Here is an 18,748-nt window from a genome sequence, read left to right as displayed (position 1 = left end):
GAATACAGAACAGCTATGCTCAGCGCAAAGCTCCCAAACAAAGGAACGGGAGCATTATTATATATACTTGTATTAACTCAGGAGACCGTCTCCAGGACCAAGGCTTGACAAACCTAACCATCCTGGTTAGACAAACGCCCTAGTTAAGATAACTGATAAATCTATATCCAAATAACTCAAATAGGGCTGCCATGTCTTATAGTTATGGTCTGTTGTGTGGTGCACCATGTTTGTAAAAAGGTCCAAGGGAATGTGCTCCATAATTAATTTCTGCCATCCCAGCAAGCCCGGCGGGTTCTCAGACACCCAGTTCATCAGAATATTCTTCCATGCACAGTACGCAAGAATATTAAATAGTTTCTTCCCATGCCCGTCTAAAGATGGTAAATTCGGTAGACCTAAGAGGAGAGATATTGGGTCAGGTATCATTTTTTTAACCATTGATAAAGAAGCTCATAACAGTCATTCGAATAATAATGTAAATTCCCTAAAAAGCAATATTTGGAACAGATGTGGTGATAATTAATAATAGTAATAGTTGCCCAGTAACAAGATTGAAGAGCAAATGCAAATGTTATTGGATAGCATTTACTAAATAATCCAGACTAGGTGAATAATTATATTGGAAGTTAATTTAAGATTATAATATAGCCTCATGGCACAATTAATTTACATGCATGAGAATCTGCTTCTTTTTGCACACAGGATCCTGTTCTGTAAAGGCAAAATAAGTTTGTGCAAATGCTGCACTTGGTTCATTGAGAAAAGATTGCCAATCCTTGTTGCACTTGCTATGGAACTGTCATGACCATTTTTAAAAATTCATTCATGAGATGTGGTTGTCACTGGCCATGCCAGCATTAATTGCCCATAAGGCAGTTAAGAGTCAACCACATTGCTGTGAGTCTGGAGTCACGTGTAGGCCAGACCAGGTGATGATGATAGATTCTTTCCCTGAAGGGCATTGCTGATCCAAATGGGTTTTTCTGACAATCGCAACAGATTCATGGTCATCATTAGACTCCTAATTCCAGATTTTTGTTTGAATTCAAACTTTGCCAACTGCCACGGCAGGATTTGAACCCAGGTCTTCAGAGCATTAGCTAAGTTTCTAGATTAATAGCGCAGTGATAATACCACTAGGCCACCACCTCCCCTGACCCCAACTAAGACCATAAGACATAGAAGCAGAAATTAGGCCATTCAGCCCTTTAAGTCTCTCTGCCATTCAATCATGGCTGATAAGTTTCTTAACCCTGTTCTCCCAGTTTTTCCCCGTAACCCTTGGCAACCAAGAGCTTATTTATCTCTGTCTTAAATACACTCAATGACTTGGCCTCCATAGCCTCCATAGATCATTAATATATAAAGTGAAAAGTTATGGTCCCAACACTGACCCTTGCGGAACACCACTTGTCTCTGGCTGCAATCCTGAGAAGGTCCCTTTTATCTCCACTCTCTGCTTTCTGCCACACAGCCAAGCTTCTAAGCTAGCACCTTGCCTCTAACATCACGGGCTCTTATCTTACTCAACAGTCTCCTGTGTGACATCTTATCAAAGGCCTTCTTGAAGTCCAGGTAGATAGCATCCATTGGCTCTCCTTGGTCTACCCTGTTTGTTACTTCCTGAAAGAATTCTAGCAGATTTGTCAGGCATGACCTCTGCTTGATGAAACCATGCTGACTTTGCCCTATTTTATCATACACTTCCAAATATTCAGAAATCTCATTCTTCACAATGGATTCCAGCATTTTATCAATAACCGAGGATAGGATAATTGGCCTGTAATTTTCCATATTTTGCCTTATTCCCTTTTTAAACTGGGGTGTCTCATTGGCAATTTTCCAGCCCTCTGGGCCTTCCCTGACTCTATTGATTCCTGAAAGTTCACCACGAACACCTCCACCATCTCTTCAGCTATCTCCCTTGGAACTCTAGGGTGTAGTCTATCTTGTCCAGATGATTTATCCACCTTTTCTTGCACCTTCTCCTTGGTGATGGCCATCATAGTCAGCTCTGCCACCTCACTCTCTTGAATTTTTGGGAAATTACTCGTGTCTTCATCTGTGAAGACTGATGCCAAGTAATTATTCAGTTCCTCAGCCATTTACTTGTTCCCCACTACTATCTCTCCAGTGTTTTTTTCCAGCAGCCCAGTGCCCACCTTTGCCTCTCTTTTGCCCTTGATATATCTAAAGAAGCTCTTTATAATACCTTTATAATACCGGCCAGCTTAATGTTTAATCTTCTCCCTCTTTTTTTGTTGCACTCTGTTGGTCTTTTGAGCTTCCCAATCCTTTGGTTTCCCACTGCCCTTTGCCACATTATATATTCATAGAGTCATATCGCACATAAACAGACCCTTCGATCCAACTCAACCGTGCCGACCAGATATCCAAAACTGATCTAGTCCCATTTGCCAACATTTCCCTCTAAACCCTTCTGGTTCTTTGTCTTTCAAATGTTACAATTGTACCAGCTTCCACCACTTCCTCTGGCAGCTCATTCTATACATGCACCAACCTCTGCAAGAAAATGTTGTCCCTCAGGCCATTTTAAAATATTTCCCCTCTTACCTTAAACATATGCCTCTCGTTTTGGACGCCCCCACCCAAAGAAAAGACCTTGGCTATTCACGCTATCCATGCACCTCATGATTTTATAAACATCTATAAGGTCACTGCTTAGCTTCCAACACTCCGGGGAAAACTGCCCCGTCCTATTCAGCCTCTCCCCATAACTGAAACCCTTCAGTCCTGCAACATCCTTGTACATCTTTTCTGCATCCTCTTGTGTTTAACAACATCCTTCCTATAGAAGGGTGACCAGAATGATACACAATATTCTGAAAGTGACCTCACTGATGTCCTGTACAGCTGCAACATGACATCCCAATTCCTATATTAATGTTTTGACCAAAGAAGGCAAATGTGCCAAATGCCATCTTCACCACCCTGTGTCTACCTGTGACTCCACTTTCAAGGAGCTATGCACTTGCACTCCTAGATCTTTTTGTTTGGCATCACTCCCCTGAGCCCTACCATTAACTGTATAAATCCTTCTCTGGTTTGCCTAACCAAAATGCACATCTCATTTATCTAAATTCACTTCCAATTGCTACTCCTCGGCCCATTGGCCTATTTGATCAAGGTCTTGTACACTGAGATAATTTTTTTCATTATCCACTACACCACCAATTTTGGTGTCATCTGTAAGCTTACTAGCCACACCTCCTACATTCTCACCCAAATCAATTATATCAATGACAAAAATCAATGGACCCAGCACCTGTCCTTATGACACACCACTTCATGGTCACAGGCTTCCAGTCTGAAAAACAACACTTCGCTACCTCTCTCAGTCTCCTACGTTCAAGTCAATTTTTTATCCAATTGGCTAGCTCCCCTGGATCCCACCAGCCTGAAAACCAGCCTAACATGCAGAACCTTGTTGAATGCTTTGCTGAAATCCATATCGACAACACTTACTGCTCTGCCTTTGTGAATCCTTTTTGTCACCTCTTCAAAAGCTCAATCAAGTTACTGAGACATGATTTCTCACACACTAAACCATGTTGACTATTCCTAATCAGTACTTGCCTTTCCAAATGCATGTTAATCCTGTCTCTCAGAATCCCCTCCAACAACTTACCCACGACTGGCGTAAGGCTCACCAGTTGATCGTCTCTGGCTTTCCCTACAGCCTTTCTTAAATAATGGCACAACATTAGCCAACTCCCATCTTCTGACACATCATGCGTGGCTATCGGTGATACAAATATCTCTGCTTGGGGCCCAGTAATCTCTTCCTTAACCCACAAAGCTCTGGGATACACCTGATCAGGTCCCAGGAATTTATCTACTTTGATGTTTTTTAAAACCTCCAGACCTCATCTTCTGTAATATGAACTCTTTTCAAGACATCACTATTTATTTTTCAAGTTCACTAGCTTCCATGTCCTTCTCTACAGTAAATACTGGTGTGAATTAGTGAATTTAGTATCTCACACATTTTCTATGGTTTCACACAGAGACAGCCATGTTGATTTTAAGAGAGCCTATTTTCTCTTCCTCGTTGATCTTTTGCCCTTGATGTACTTTCAGAAACTCTTTGTATCCTCCTTAACTCTATTTGCCAAGCTTATCTCATGTCCCTTTGGTGCTGTCCTGATTTCCCTCTTAAATATACTCCAAATACCCTTCCATTCCTGCAGGGATTCACTCGATTCCAGTTGCCTGTGGCTGACATATGACTCCTTTTTCTTGACTAAAGCCTCAATTCCTCTCGTCAGCCAGTATTCCCTACATCTACCAGCCTTGCCTTTCACACTAGCTTTCATTGTCCCAATTTTATAGGTGTCCCAATTCCTAATCACCCCTTTACTTGTGAATAGCCTCCCCCAAACAACTTTTGAAAGTTCCTGTCAAATTAAAGTGGGGGGAATTCAAAACTAGGGGACATATTTTTAAGATGAAAGGAGAAAGACTTTAAAAGAACTTTTTTACTCAGTGAGTGGCTAGTGTGTGGAATGAATTGCCAGGGGATGGATGTAGGTACAGTTACAACAATTAAAAGACATTTAGATAAGTACCTGAATAGGAGATATGGACCAAGTGCAGCCAGGTGGGACTAGTTTAGTTTGGTAACATGGTTGGCCTGGAAAAGTTGGACTGAAGAGTCTGTTTCCATTCTGTATGTCTCTATGACTCTGTGAACACTGTCAAAATTGGCCTTACTCCAATTTAAAACTTTAACTTTTTGATCAGTTCTATCCTTTTCCTGCTATTTTAAAACTAATAGAATTATGATCACTTGCCCCAAAGTATTCCCCCACTGACACCTCAGTCACTTGCCCTGCCTTACTTCCCAACAGAACATTTCACTCCTTCTCTTGTAGGTACATCCATATACTGAATAGCACAGTGTTCTTATGGATACTTAACAAATTCCTCCCCACACAAGCCCTTAACACCAACACATGCCCAGTCTATGTTTGAAAAGTTAAAATCTCCTACCACTACAACTCTATTATTCTCACAGATAACTGAGATCTTCTTGCATATTTGCTTCTCATCTTCCCATTAACTAATGGGGGGCCTAAAATACAATCCCCTCAAGGTAATCCTCCCTTTTTTATTTATTGGTTCCACCCATATAACTTCACTGGATAATTTCCCAGGAGCATCCTCCCTTAGTACAGCCGTAATGTTATCTCTAACCAAAAACACCACTCCCCCCTCCTCTCTTTCCTCCCTTTCTATCCCTCCTATTGCATCTCTAGTCTTAAACGTTAAACTGCCAGTCCACGTTGGGACTTTATTATTTGGAATTCAAAAGGATGAGACATGATCCTATTGAAACTTACAAGATCCTCAGGAGATGACTGCATGAATGGTGAAAGGATGTTTCTCCCTTGTTGGGGAGATTAGAACTAAGAAATACAGTTTACAACATTGGGATCTTCTAATAAGAGAGAAATGAAGACAATATTTTTCTCTCAATGAATTGAGATCTTCGTAACTTCTGTCACTAAAGTGTGGTGAAGGCAGATCAATGAATATTTAAGGCTGAGTTAAATGGATTCTTAATTAACAAGCAAGTCAAAGATTATAGACTGCAGACAGGAAAGTACAGTGAGGCCACACATCGATTGGCTATATTTCAAATGGTGGAGTTCCTCATTAGTATGTTTGCATCAATCGTGTCTCCCAAGTATCCATTGTTGGCCCTCTGCTACATCTTATTTACATGGTCTCCACAGCAACATAATCTGTAAAACAATATCAGTTTTCATATGTGTGGTAATAATGCCCAATTTTAGCTCACCTCCACAATCTCTAAATGATTATCCTTTGATGAGAAAACAATTTTTGCAACTAATTATCGAGAAGTCAGGCCATAATATATGGATCATCTCACCAACTCCATTCCCCTCTCTAGAAACTATTTGACACTGCTTTCAACTACTTCACCCCAAGAATAATTTCACACACGTATCCATACTGTCACAAGACCATATTCATTGACTTCTTGCAGCCTTCCTCTCCCTCTCTCTTGCTGCTCCCTGCCACCTGCTCTCTACCCCTCTCACTTTCCACTGGTTGCCACTGAAATGACTCCACAGATGCTTGTATCCTATCACCAAGTCACCCTTTATTTTTACTGGGAGGGTCCTTGGCATTGATCCAGTTCCCTCAGAGCCAGCTCTCAGAGTGAACGGGATGTCTGACACTCCTGTTCTTATCTGTCAGCAAGGGCTCCCTGATTGGACTGGATTAATCGCCACAATCAGGGAACTCATATTCGATGAGGTCCACCTGGTTGAACTTATTGCTATCACCCCATACCCCCCCCCCCCTGAGTCTGAGGAAATTGGCCGGTTCTTCTTCTTGCAGCTCCTTCTGTGGTGTTTTAGTACTGGGTCAGGTTCCTACAATGCTGTCTCTGGTACGGGCAGTGGGTAATGCACAGTTGCTTGTCTCTTGTGCCCAGAGCACGTTGGAAGAAATTAATTCTCTTCTTCAGGCAGCAAAGGCTTTGATGCGGCAAAATCTGCCATGTCCATCTCAGATTCCAAGGTATCTTCAACACTTGATAGAAAGGGAGACCCATGGGTTCTGGAACCGTCAGAAAGGTTGTTGAGGAACCGGACACATTTTGCTCCTTTACCATTTGTGAGTTTCCAGCTTTCTTGTAGTCTGCATGCTTGTTCAGGATCGCCACATCTGCCTGAACTTTGTACATCATTGGATGCGTTAACCATCCCTCTTACCCATGCAGAGACATTCCCATGGTTCCCCAAAGTAAAATGTCTCTCTCGCTTAGCAGAGTCTTGTGCCCAGCATTGGGAATCCCCCAGGTCTGGGAAGATCAGATTTTACCTGGTGCAGAGTCTGAGTATGGACTGGTCTTTCTGCCAAACAATTGGATGATGGATGGTATGGAATTGTCCTTATATTGTCAGCAGAAGGTAGGTCAATGCACCTGCATTTGGTAGTTGGCCTCCTGGATTGTGTTCCAACCTGTAATTACACGAACTACCTATTAGAGCCCATCACTCAATTTGGCCTGAAGCTATGGCCAAATTGAGTAGGCCATCTTTGAAAAGTTCTTGCAGGGATTTGTGGACTGTTATTATTACAAATCTACATCTGTAAAGGTATTTGTGGAACTTCCCAACTCCAAATATGACTGCCAAACCTTCCTTCTCTCTCTCTGGGGGTATTTACGCTTTGCTTTAGCCAAAGTCCTGGATGCATACGCTATTGGGCATTCTTCTCCATTGAGTCACCTATGAGCTAATACTACCCCAATTCCATACTGGAAGGCACCGCATGTCAATACCATATGTGGTTTAGAATCATAGTGTGGCAACACCTGAGATGATCATAGCTGTTTCTTCACTTCCCTGAAAGTTGTCGCTTGGCTACATGACCATTTCCAAGGCTGACCCTATTTTAAGAGTCAATGCAAAGGTGCCAGGATTGAGGTCAGGTTTTGTTTGAATGTTCCATAATAATTCACCAGCCCAAGGAAGTTCCTAAGCTCCAGTAAAGACGTGGGAGTTGGGGCACCTCTGGTCAACCTCACTTTATCTTTCCAGGAGTATAACTCCATCTTGTCGACTCTGTGGCCCAAGTAGGTCATTTGAAGTACCTGGAAGACGTTTGTTTCCCTTCTTAGGCACTGCCTGCCCAGGAGAAACATCTAATGACTATGTCCAAGTTCTCTAAGTGCTCCTCATTGGTCTTCCCTGTTAGTATCTTCTCTGTCATCTTGATAAATAGCGACTGGGGTAGACCTTGTAAAAGGTTCTCCATTCTCTGTTGAAATATTGCACAGGCTGATGATACCCCAAATGGCAGTCTCATATATTGGTATAAACCCTTATATAAATCCTCAAGTATGCAAGTATCCAATTGCAAGTATGCATGGTTCATGTCCAAAATTTCGTGCAGGACAGCCCCTCACTCCCAGCTTTGTGTATAAATCCTCCATATGAGGGATTGGGTATTTATCCAGGTGCAAAAAGCAGTTTACTGTTTGTTTAAAATCCCCACAATGGCAAATCAACACTTCGGGTTTCATAATCGATATGACCAATACTGCCCATTCCACAAACTGAACTTCGCTTTCCAGCCTCCTGATTTTGACAAATGGCATTGGACGGGGTCTTGCAGAGTCATGAAATTGTTTCCTGGTCAACATGCAAGGTGGCATTGGTCCCTTTGATAGTCCCGAGATCTTCCTGAAAAATGTCCGGGTATTTAATTAGGACTTCACTCAGGCAGTCAGTTTCTACACAAAAGATGTTGAACCAATCTAGGTGAATCATTCTCAACCAATTTTGTCATATCAAGCTTGGGTCCAAGCCTTTTACTACAATCAGTGTAATTGAACCAGCAACCTCTTATAAGAGACCAGAACTGCAGTTGTACACATAATCTGTGAAGGTTCCCTGGTATAGGTTTTCAGTCAAGCCATGGTTTTACACAACTTAAGGGTTGGAGTCCAGAGTGAATTTTGTTAAAGACTGGTTCTGCAATCACTGAAGAAAAAGAACAGGAAAATCAAACATATAAATAGAAATCAGGAAACACCAGCAAGTGCTTCGTTCGGAGGCTCACTGAAGATGTTACCTAGCATGGTGACGAAACGTCTGAAAATGAACCTTCCAGCTCAGCTAGCAAACCTACGTCCAGCTCCTGGAATGCTTAATACTTAAGATTTCTTTCACACTGAAGGTGCTCTTACTGCAAGGAGTGTCTGGTTTATATGTCTGGTCTAGAGTTATTCAGCGAACTGTATCGTCATGCTAACCATATCAAACTGGTCAGCATTTTAAACTCATTTTATAAATTGGCATTTTCTTCCAAAATTGGGTTCTCATGTCCAGTTGGACTTGTATCTCTTTCGCAATGATAAAGTCCATTATATGTATTGTCATCACTTGGATTAATTTGGTAGTTTCACTATTGTGCCTAACTTACTCATATTGCTCACCACAATTCATTAAAAAGAATAATAATAACTTGCAGTGACAAAGCGCTTTTAAAATAGAAAACATCCAAAGATACCTCACAGGGCCCGTATTAGACCAAATGTAATGGTGAGCCCCATGAACAAATATTAGCGCAGGTATGCTTTCAGTCAAGGCTTAAGCAAAGAAGAAATATAGCAAATAGGAGGAGTAGACCATTCAGCCCTTCGAGTCTGCTTCACCAGTCAATATTATCATGACTGATCATCCAACTCAGTAGTACTCTGTTCCCTCTTTCTCCCATAACCTTTGATCCCTTTAGCATTAAGGGCTATGTCAAACACATTGCTGAAAATATTCATTCAACAAAACATCTTGTATTATTTCAGCAGTCGAAGCATCCAAATGTTTTGTTTATGTTAGTAATATTAATGGATCATGTTGTCCCCAGTGGTCTGGTTGCAAAAGGGCCATATTTTCTATAATTAAACTTCAGACTGATTTTTGATCCATAAGGAAGTAAAAAGTTATGTGGGCCGGGCAGAAATGTGGGTAAAGGTCATAATCAGATCAGTCACTATCTTATTAAATAACAGCACTGCCCTGAGGGCCAAATGTTCTACATTTGTTCCTATCTATTCCATTCATATGTTCTACCCTGGATACTTATTTTCCATAGTTAGGGCAGGCAGTCTTTGCTCTGGAAGATATTCTGGAATTGTGCTAAAAGACCATGTCGTAAAGCATTCTTGAGGTAGGTTATGGATCTCATCATAGTCAAATAAAAGGGCAGTATGTGACAAGGACACTGGAATAAATCCTCAGCATGACAAACATTCTCATAAATCTGTGGACCTGACTGCATTGATGTTCAGAAGGATTTCCAAGTTGGGTAAGGAAGCATCAGGTCTTACTGGCTGTATGTTAATCCTGTAGCATTTGACCTGAAAAATTCAGGCAATTTTACAAGTTGAAGGGACCATCAGGAGAGTCAAAGTGATTGGCATACAGTTGTATAATTATATTTTGGCCGGTATGGAGCAGACCAAACCACTTCAAAATATATCAAGTAGACAGTCTATACCCTAACTTTTTTTCATATTTTCAAAGTAAGTGTAAGACATGGTGTTCCAGATGCAATCTGATTGGTCAAACTAACACACTTGAAAGAAAACACAAAAAGAACAAACAAAATAAAAAAAGAATTCGCTTAATTGTAACTCTATCGAAATGCTTAACAAAATAATATCTTTATTATCTGTGACTAATTAATGGGGTGGCACAGTGGATTAGTGGTTGGCACTGCTGCCTCACAGGATCCCAGATTCAATTCCAGCCTTGGGTGACTGTCTATGTGTAGTTTGCACATTCTTCCCGTGTCTGCGTGGGTTTCCTCCAGGTGCTCCAGTTTTGTCCGACAATCCAAAGATGTGCAGGTCACGTGAATTGGCCTTGCTAAATTGGCCATAGTGTTAGCTGCATTAGTCAGAGAGAAATGGGTCTGGGTGGGTTACTTTTCAGAGGATCGGTGTGGACTGGTTGGGCCGAAGGGCCTGTTCCCACACTGTAGGGAATCTAATCTAAAAAACACTGTTCCAATATAGTAACATCCCATAAACACATCCTTGGCAAAGGCAAATTCAATAAAATGGATTATCTTCCATGTAATTCTAGCAGTAGGAAGAGAACCTTAGCTTTTAACTGTAACAGAGAGAGGAATAAAAGCTTCCATATCCAGATTCAAGACCCCAGAACTAGAAAAGGTGCAAAACTTGACCTACTCTTGGGAAATAAGGCAGGGCAGGTGACTGAGGTGTCAGTGGGGGAGCACTTTGGGGCTAGCGACCATAATTCTAATCGTTTTAAGATAGTAATAGAAAAGGATAGACCAGATCTAAAAGTTGAAGTTCTAAATTGGAGAAAGGCCAATTTTGACGGTATTAGGCAAGAACATTCGAAAGTTGATTGGAGGCAGATGTTCGCAGGTAAAGGGACGGCTGGAAAATGGGAAGCCTTCAGAAATGAGACAACAAGAATCCAGAGAAAGTATATTCCTGTCTGGGTGAAAGGGAAGGCTGATAGGTATAGGGAATGCTGGATGACTAAAGAAATTGAGGGTTTGGTTAAGAAAAAGAAGGAAGCATATGTCAGGTATAGACAGGATAGATCGAGCGAATCCTTCGAAGAGTATAAAGGAAGTAGGAGTATACTTAAGAGGGAAATCAGGAGGGCAAAACGGGGACATGAGATAGTTTCGGCAAATAGAATTAAGGAGAATCCAAAGGGTTTTTACAAATATATTAAGGACAAAAGGGTAACTAGGGAGAGAATAGGGCCCCTCTAAGATCAGCAAGGCGGCCTTTGTGTGGAGCCACAGAAAATGGGGGAGATACTAAATGAATATTTTGCATCAGTATTTACTGTGGAAAAGGATATGGAGGATATAGACTGTAGGGAAATAGATGGTGACATCTTGCAAAATGTCCAGATTACAGAGGAGGAAGTGCTGGATGTCTTGAAATGGTTAAAGGTGGGCAAATCCCCAGAACCTGATTAGGTGTACCCGAGAACTCTGTGGGAAGCCAAAGAAGTGAGTGCTGGGCCTCTTGCTGAGATATTTGCATCATTGATACAGTGATTAGCACTGCTGCCTCACAGCACCAGAGACCCGGGTTCAATTCCCACCTCAGGCGACTGACTGTGGAGTTTGCACCTTCTCCCCGTGTCTGCGTGGGTTTCCTCCGGGTGCTCCGGTTTCCTCCCACAGTCCAAAGATGTGCAGGTCAGGTGAATTGGCTATGCTAAATTGCCCGTAGTGTTAGGTAAGGGGTAAATGTAGGGGTATAGGTGGGTTGCGCTTCGGCAGGTTGGTGTGGACTTGTTGGGCCGAAGGGCCTATTTCCACACTGTAATGTAATCTAATCTAATCGATAGTCACAGGTGAGGCGCCGGAAGACTGGAGGTTGGCAAACGTGGTGCCACTGTTAAAGAAGGGCGGTAAAGACAAGCCAGGGAACTATAGACCGGTTAGCCTGACCTTGGTGGTGGGCAAGTTGTTGGAGGGAATCCTGAGGGATAGGATGTATATGAATTTGGAAAGGCATGGACTGATTAGGGATAGTCAACATGGCTTTGTGCATGGGAAATCATGTCTCACAAACTTGATTGAGTTTTTTGAAGAAGTAACAAAGAGGATTGATGAGGGCAGAGCAGTAGATGTGATCTATATGGACTTCAATAAGGCTTTTGACGAGGTTTCCCATGGGAGACTGATTAGCAAGGTTAGATCCCATGGAATACAGGGAGAACTAGCCATTTGGATACAGAACTGGCTCAAAAGTAGAAGTCAGAGGGTGGTGGTGGAGGGTTGATTTTCAGACTGGAGGCCTGTGACCAGTGGAGTGCCATAAAGATCAGTGCTGGGCCCTCTATTTTTTGTCATTGACATAAATGATTTGGATGCAAGCATAAGAGGTACAGTCAGTAAGTTTGCAGATGACACCAAAATTGCAGGTGTAATGGATGCGAAGAGGGTTACCTCAGACTACAACAGGATCTGGACCATATGGGCCATTGGGCTGAGACGTGGCAGATGGAGTTTAATGCAGATAAATGCAAGGTGCTGCATTTTGGGAAAGCAAATCTTAGCAGGACTTATACACTTAATGGTAAGATCCTAGGGAGTGTTGCTGAACAAAGAGACCTTGGAGTGCAGGTTCATAGCTCCTTGAAAGTGGAGTCGCAGGTAGATAGGATAGTGAAGAAGGCGTTTGGCATACTTTCCTTTATTGGTCAGAGTACTGAGTACAGGAGTTGGGAAGTCATGTTGCAGCTGTACAAGACATTTGTTAGGCCACTGTTGGAATATTGCATGCAATTCTGGTCTCGTTCCTATAGGAAAGATGTTGTGAAACTTGAAAGGGTTCAGAAAAGATTTATAAGGATGTTGCCAGGGTTGGAGGATTTGAGGTACAGGGAGAGGCTGAACAGGCTGTGGCTGTTTTTCCTGGAGTGTCGGAGGCTGAGGGGTGACCTTATAGAGGTTTACAAAATTATGAGGGGCATGGATAGGGTAAATAGGCAAAGTCTTTTCCCTGGGGTCGGAGAGTCCAGAACTAGACAACATAGTTTTAGGGTGAGAGGGGAAAGATATAAAAGAGACCTAAGGGGCAACTTTTTCACACAGAGGGTGGTACGTGTATGGAATGAGCTGCCAGAGGATGTGGTGGAGGCTGGTACAATTGCAACATTTAAGAGCGACTAAACAGTTCCTGGCCAGATATACCGTTGGTGTAGAGGATGATCTGCCGCTTTATATCCTATGGATTTGTTCTATGTCCATTTATAAAATGAATTTGGGTCAAGCCAGACCTGAGAGAAATCCACATTTCAGTCATGCCATTGTATTGGTGGTATCATTCTGATTGTCAGATGGACAAACCAAATTCTAGACTGCTGTTTTTGTTTCGATTTTCATCTTCTTCTTAGACAGTCCCTTAGTTCATTAGGCTCAAAGATAACAATGCATGATCTGCAGATTCTGCCACATATGTGGTGCTCAAAGGGTTGGGAAAGTAAGCTGTTGAGAGGATAATGCACTCTCTTCAATGCCTTCCCTTTGGCTTTTGATAGTCTCAACAATGTCTCGTAATGTGCTTAGTGTCCTCTGAATAGACATTCTCCATTTTGGTCAGTCACATGCCAGGGGAAGTCCATATTTGATCTCCTCAGGGATGCTTTGAGGACATCCTGAAAGCTTTTCCATTGTTGTCTGGAACTCTCTTTCCATGGCACTGGTTATGTAATATTCTGTAGTGGTCTCTATTTTGTTTTTCATACTTTGATATGGCCATATGTGCTGTAAGATTTGACATTCCAATTTGCCCAACTTGAGTGTCAATGAGTAAATTAATTAGATTGTAGATTTCTGAAATTTGTCACACTATGGGTAGGCCAAAAGCACTAGAATGATTTATCTACTGCAGCCTCTAATTTGTTGTGGAAATGACAAATTTTGGCATTGTGAGGAATGAGACTGCTTTGATCTTCAACATACTCCGAGAGTTGATTCCTTCAATACCTGTACAAATAAAACAGCTGACTGCAGTTGTATTTTTTCTAGAAACTGAAGTTAGATCTGGAAATACAATTGCACCAAAATAGTTATACTGTATACGTGCAAGAGTCATGGGAATCAATCCCTATGTTGCTAAAATGTGGAAATGCTGGCAATGTGAGTTATGACTAGGTGGAATGACCCAAATAAACATAATGATCGGTGTTAATTGGCTAAATGGTAAGGGTTTGAAGTGGGCAAAATTTTAAAGCAAACTATGTAAGTTGCATTTGCGATATGTCAGAGTCATTGTTCTAGTAATTCATGATGGATTGGAAGCTTTTATATCGATTGCGGTAATAAACATTGATCAGACCAGTGAAGGTAGAAACACTTTCCACATATTCTAAAATATTTAATTGGAACAATAGCCAAGAACCTGAATTTATAGTTTCCTTGAATGGGAAACTATATTTTAACCATCTGAAACACACAATCCCCACTTGTGCAGGTAAGGTGATAACTCTACATTGAAGAAATACAGTATAGTGATGTATCAATTCAAGTAATATATGAATGTTGATAAACAACAAACTGTCAGTGCATTCTCATTTAAAAAAAATCTTCTGAAGACCATTCAACATGTAGTACTTGTAATTGTTTTCACAAGTTTCAGTAAGGCTCTTAAACATTGAAATCAGGAATATTACATTCACTAAGCATACAATAAACTTTTAAACATACATGCGGATCGTGAAACAAACAAAAACAGAAAGCACTGGAGAAACTCAGCAGGTCCAGCAGCATCTGTGAGAGAAAAACAGAATCAAATGTTTGAATCCAGCAACACATTGCCAGAACTGAAAAGTAGCCAGGAAATGTTGGTTTTTATAGATGGAAGTGGGTACTCCAGCTGCTGGAGATCAGAGTCAAGATTAGAGTGGTGCTGGAAAAGCACAGCAGGTCAGGCAGCATCTGAGGAGCAGGAAAATTGACAGTTCAGGCAAAAGCCCTTCATCAGGAAATGTTAGTATTTATACTGATGATGGGGTGGGTTTTGTGGGGAGAGAGAGTGGATAAGAGTTTTGCAAACCACTAGCTCATGGGACATGCGTCCAAAGATGTGCATGTTGAGAATGGCCTGTTCAGTCTCAAGAACATCCGTAGCATTAACTCTGACCCTGGTTAGATGTCATCCTTGAATCGAGGGACAATTTCTAACAATAATATGATTCTGAAGCTTCCAGACAGTAACAGTGGTGCATCTTCCTGATATTGAGCATTATTTAAAGATCACATCTGGTCCAACAATCCAGTAGGATTTTAAATTAATTTATGTTTCCTTGCTTAATGTTGTGCAATGAACCCTTTATTTGCATTTTTTGCAACCTTTCAATGCAATGGTGAAATTCTTTGTTCTGATTTTAACAGGTCTATTGCAGGACCAAACTATTGCTTGTTTCTTGTTGAGGACACTGAGATGGCCAAAACCCTAGAATCCATAGTTGATTTAGAAAGAATATTACTGGTGTAATTTTACCTGGTCAAGTATAAATTCTGATCAGATGTTCATAATGCCACAAAAACATTATTCAAACAATAGGGGCAGTTGCTTGATACGTAGATTGTCAAACGTGGTAAATTGTTTGAATTGTGATGAGGAGGTGGTTTGCAAATTTTGTAGGTTTTTCTGCTCTGCAAATTGTCTTTGTGAAGTGTAAATACTTGCAAACACAAACTGATTTGTTTTAAATACTACCCAGAGATTAAACCAGTGGAAAGTTCCAAGTTGTTAACTTGAATTGTTTAAAAAACATCTAACTTAACAACAATTCTTCCATTCAGTAAAAATTAAAACACGACAATTCCGATAATTCTGAATCAATGACTTCTTTGACGATAAACTGAAGTTACTTTGAATTGACTGATCAGGCTGAAAATGTGACCAATTTCTATGCACCAAGTCCTAGTTTTTGCAAATCCTCCAAAGATTAATTTACGATTATATCATAACAAAATAATCCAAATTAATAACACTCTTGGGAATATTTCTAAATTTGTTTGTTAAACATTCAATTTAATGAAAACTTAAATGTCACTTTTGAGAGTTGAAGGACATCCAAAACTGAAATTAACACCCACAAGGAAAAAAGTCAAGAGATTTACAGAGAAGATGGAAATGAAATCTCCCTTCCTGTCCTGAAAAATATAAAAGGGCATAGGGCATATTAAGCCCTGACCTTTGCAGGTATTTTATCCTGTCTGATGGGCTATTTTCACTGTTTGCTGATGTGTTATCGCAGATATTTGCGTTTTGTTTTTGCGCAAAGCAAGGTTACAGAATCGTGTGTGTGTATGTGGGACATACGTGTGATAAAAAGCCGCCCAGCAGCAATCACTCAATCTCCATCCAGTTGTGTGGGTTTCCTGAATCCCTTTGACAGACGGTGCTCCAGCTCTCCACACACACAGTCCGTGTGTCCTGGGTCTCAGCATTTCAGCCCAGGCTCGGTGTACTCTGGAGTCAGGCTTGTGTGCGTGTGTCTGTGTTTCCAGTCGACACTGGATCATTCACCCCGGACATCGCGCTGAGGGAAGAGGGTGGGTAAGACCTCAAGCAGATCCTCCCCTTCCAGCGCCGTCAGCAGCCTCTCCACACAGCGGAGAGGGAACTGGGGGAGAGGCAGAACCTTCCCCCCACCCCTCCACTGATCCCCTCCCCCTCTATTTATACCTCTCTCTCTCACACACACACACAAGGAGAGGCAGTTACAGTCGAGCGGGACAGAAGAGAGGGAGAAGGGGACCGTCACTTCCTCCTTTCTGCTCCCAGGTGAGACCTAAGCGAAGCCGGGGTTTGGGGGCCTAGTGTTTGCGCGCTGCGATCTCGAACTTGGAAGTTGTGGAGCGGTGGATTTCCGTCTCGGGCTGAGTTGACAGAAAATGGCGCCCCTGGCTCCTGACAGGGGCAAGAGTAGGGGGGAGAGAGACAGAGGCAGAGAGACAGGAGTCGGGAGCTGCTTCTGTGTCCGGGAGTGTGTGCGCGCAGCGGGCATTTCTGCAAATAATATAAATGCGCCACTGCGTGTGTGTGTGTGGATTTATATTTACGAGTCGCAGAAAGTTGATTTTTTTTAGAAAAAGGAGAGGCATGCACAAAAGGTCGCTTTGATTTTTTTTGCAAACATTTTGCACGCATACACACACAAAACCATTTTAGGCAAAGAGCTAAAGATGGTTTTTCTTTCCCCTCTTTTTTTTTGTAACACAAAGGAATCAACTGGACGTGGCACTGCGTCCTGCATTTTGCTCGCAAGCCCCGGGGCTCTGACAGGCGCGTAAAGGCGGAAGAGGGTTACCCCGGGTGCCCGTGCGCCAAGCTGCCGCTCGCTCTTTCTCTCTCTCTCTGTGTATGTCTTTGGAGAACCGTGCGGGGGCCCCCAGGAGGCGAGCGGCCGCCAAAGGCGCACGGGCAGCGGGCGAGCTCCAGGCGGTACCACTTGGCACCGATATCCACCCCGACAGAACAACCCTGGCTCCCCCCCGCCTCCTCCCCCTATCTCCACATCATTGGCAACACTCGCCTTTTTTTGTGTTCAACATATTTCGCCCTCTTCAGATTGCTGGCAGTTTCAGGAGATATTTTTAAGTGCCAGCTTTTTTTTTAGGAAAAGATGCTGTTTCCTCCCCCCCCCCCCACGCCGCTCCTGTTTTATTCCAGCCCCCCTTCTCTTTTTTTTTGCGCCGCAGTCTCTCTCGCGAGCGTGGGGCACCATTTGGTGCGGGGCTGACAACGTCTACGTTTTGTCGCCTGCAACCGTGGCTTCGATCAAGTTAATCTGCCCTTTTTATTAAGCGGTCAAAATTCGAGTCTTTTTTTTGGGGGGGGAGGGGGTGAAACAGTTGACAAAGTAGCTCCACAGACGATTTCTCCTCCCCAACCCCCCCCCCCCGTCTTTTCTTTTGCATTTCCCCGTCCCTTTTTGGATAATAGGGCGATGCAGATCGTGAAAGGGGGGAAATAATAAGAGACCGTCGTGTGCGCCCGGGCGGTGGCAAGGCGATGAAGCTTTCCAGAATTTAAAATGAGGATCAGAGAGTTGGGGTTGCTTGAAGATAAGTTTTTTTTTTGGAAAAATGAAGGGGGGGGGGGATGTATCAGGTGAAGCGTGTTTTTTTTTGTCTTGATTATTTGCACTAAAGTAACCGAGACTGGAACTGCGCAACCGGAATGTTGCCTTGCGCACACTCGGAGCTGACATCTTGTATCCAGTGGGTTGGGGCTCTCGGAGTCTGGGTGTTGCCTCACGCTGGCCCCGGGCTCGATACAATGTATCCGCCGCCGGCTGCAACTTTGTATCCACCGCGCCCTTCCAACACAAGTCTCTCTGTTCGGAGTCTCGCTGTATCTTCCAAAGTGTGTGTGTCTGTGGAAAGGAGGGGTGAGGTAAATTAGGGTGGGGGTGGTTGCTGTGTGTCTGGGTTTGCCTTTGGAGAAGGGAAGCTTGTGAGGGGGAATAAAATGGCACAGAGTCCCCCTGGCTCTTTCTCTCTCTCCTCCCAGTGCGTGAAGGAGACACCAGGAGAGGGAGGGACACCGTCCAAGTGGAACTTTGTGAGGGCAGCGACGAAGTCTTTTCGTAAAAAAAATAAAGTGAGGCTACCGCCTCGAGTTCAATGTTTGCCCACCCTCCACCCCTTCCCTAGAAGC

General features: G+C 42.7%; 1 protein-coding gene across 3 annotated transcripts in view; it reads left to right on the top strand.

Moving 5' to 3' along the window:
• Positions 1–16,616: 16,616 nt before the first annotated feature.
• znf800a (zinc finger protein 800a) overlaps positions 16,617–18,748 on the top strand; it is a 116,269-nt gene continuing 114,137 nt past the window's right edge. For 2 of the 3 annotated variants that reach the window (XM_043709124.2, XM_043709125.2), the window contains exon 1: positions 16,677–16,870. The gene's annotated coding sequence lies outside the window, so the exon portion shown is untranslated. Of the gene's footprint in view, positions 16,639–16,676; positions 16,871–18,748 lie in introns of those variants that run through there. The other variant, XM_087997428.1, reaches the window with a different exon arrangement.

The sequence above is a fragment of the Chiloscyllium plagiosum genome, unplaced genomic scaffold (genome assembly GCF_037043375.1).
Source record: "Chiloscyllium plagiosum isolate Xiang-an unplaced genomic scaffold, Cpla_swu_hap1 HiC_scaffold_19, whole genome shotgun sequence".
NCBI lineage: Eukaryota > Metazoa > Chordata > Chondrichthyes > Orectolobiformes > Hemiscylliidae > Chiloscyllium > Chiloscyllium plagiosum.
Note: the sequence above shows the minus strand (reverse complement) of the source record. Positions and strands in the feature narration are given on the sequence as shown.